Source organism: Cynara cardunculus, unplaced genomic scaffold (assembly GCF_001531365.2).
Source record: "Cynara cardunculus var. scolymus isolate 2C unplaced genomic scaffold, CcrdV1 Un_Scaffold_2451, whole genome shotgun sequence".
Taxonomy (NCBI): Eukaryota; Viridiplantae; Streptophyta; class Magnoliopsida; order Asterales; family Asteraceae; genus Cynara; species Cynara cardunculus.
The window spans coordinates 4,819-6,890 of record NW_020201095.1 but is presented as its reverse complement, the minus strand read 5'-3'; the positions used below and the strand labels follow the sequence as shown (position 1 = coordinate 6,890).

The following is a 2,072-nucleotide window of genomic DNA, read 5'->3' as shown; positions in this document are numbered from 1 at the left end:
TTACCCAATGTTATAATGGGTAAATTTTTCAAAGTACATTGTCCTAATAAAAAATAGTTTAAAAGTACATTGCTGTAATAAGAAAAACTGAAAGTACAATGCTATAATAAAGAAATTTATGAAAGTAGATTGCTATTTTGTGCATTTTGGCTTTTTTTTTTCCGTTTTTTGTGTTTTTGTCCGGCCCAAGCCCAAGCCCGATCCTGTTTAGCTCATATACTGGTAAATCGCCTCCTCCCCTGCCATATAAACTGCTTGCTCCTCCATAACTAGAACCTGGACCAGAATCATAACCCCCACATAACCAGGAACCCCATAGCCATACCTTTCACCTTCATCGCATCACATTTCAAGCTTAATCGCTCATCTAAATCGCACAGCCTTCTCCGATTTCAACCTAAATCACACAAGGAAGCATCCAATTTTGCATAACTCGCTCAACAGTCGGTCAACAAATTTCTTTCATATAGCACAGGTTAGTAAATCGCTCAATCTCACAGGTTAAATCGCACATCACAGTTCAAGGCTTAACCGGATTCTTGGTAAATCGGTTGAGGCTTAACCGGATAAGTGTTAAATCGATTGAAGGTTGTCCGGATTCAAGGTAAATTGTTCATCTCCTTAGCCAGATTCAAGGATTTTGTTCGGATTCTAAATCGCTCAGACTCACTGTCCGATTTCTTATACATCGCAAAAGTTCTTCACATAGCTTCATCTCCTTAACCTGTTTTGACCTAGATCGTTTGACCATTTTATCCGATTTCACATAAATCGGACACCATCTTGTCTGAATTCTGTATAAACCGCACAAATTATTTTGATCGAGTTTTGTTCAGATTAAGGTTAAAACGCAGAGTCTTCAAATCTGTGCCTTCAACTGTGGAAGACTCAATAACAGTCTTCTTGGAAGAGCGGTTGCTGTCATGCGGCATCATCTTGTATCGAGCAGGGTTCATCCGTTTTAAGGTTTGTGAAAATTGCTTGACAGATTCATCTTCTTTCTCAATACTTAGTAGCGAAGCTTGGCCAGAATTGTATTGCAATGTTGCCTCCAACATAGATTCTGTCACTACAACCCTCTTTTCATTTGAGCAAGGGAATTCATAACCTTTACTGTTCTTTCGTATCACCAAGAACTTGCTGCAACTCAGCTACCTCTTGTTCCATATGTTCAATCCTTGCACTCAATTACAGAATTATCTTGTTTAGCCATCTCGATAAGCGTTGTCTCCAACTTCTCAGCTCTATGTGTAGCAGATCTTTTTTCTTCCATCATCAAGCACAACTGGGCCTTCAACCACACAACCTGATCTTGAATATCTGGATGAGAATCTACTTCTGAATCGATGGTTGTGATATCAAGAGAGTGATCAAGAAGTTTTCTGCTTTTATCCAGAAGAGAAGTTTTGTAATGGATTTGAAGAAGTCTTGAGCTTTCTGTGTAAATCTGGTCAATGCAGCAGCAGAGACTGTGATTTTGAAGCTGTTTTTGTTTAATTTTGAAGCTATGGATAGCACAAAGATTTTGATTTCACTTGTTTGATTGATTACCTCGTCAGCTTTTATCAGGTTTTGGATTTGGTCAACATCCTGTTTTGTAGACCTAATTGTTGTAACAGATGTTGTGATTGCTATTGTAATTGTTTTAAATTTGTGCAATTTGCATTAGTGTATCAGTTGAAAAAGTTGTTGCACAGGTTGAAGATGGGCCTTGTATTACATATATTGGGGAAGGTTGATCTGGTAATTTTGTTAAAATAGTTCATGATTGTCAGCCATTCTTGATTTGTGTGATCCTTATTTGAATCTGTTTAGGAACATCATTTCTCTCTTATTTGATACTGTGGTTGTTTGTCCTTTGTTGGTTTTTGCTGTATTGGGTTTGCTTTCTGAGATTATGAACAGCAGCAGGATGGCATGATAGGATACAAAAGGTTTGCAAATTTTATACAAGATCAAACATTAATTGATTTTAATTCCCAAACTGTTATTGCATGCTACAGCAGCAAGGATAGATATGCCAGGAAAACAGGACTGTTCAAGTCTAAGCATACAGTGAAGAGAGATTTAAG

At 37.6% G+C, this 2,072-nt stretch overlaps 1 long non-coding RNA gene across 1 annotated transcript; it reads left to right on the top strand.

Annotated features, from left to right (window-relative positions):
* The first annotated feature begins 283 nt into the window (after nt 1-283).
* LOC112503044 lies at nt 284-1,659 on the top strand. Its single transcript, XR_003067829.1, has 2 exons — nt 284-475; nt 837-1,659. It is a non-coding gene; the product is annotated as an uncharacterized LOC112503044 (long non-coding RNA).
* The last annotated feature ends 413 nt before the right edge of the window (nt 1,660-2,072 follow it).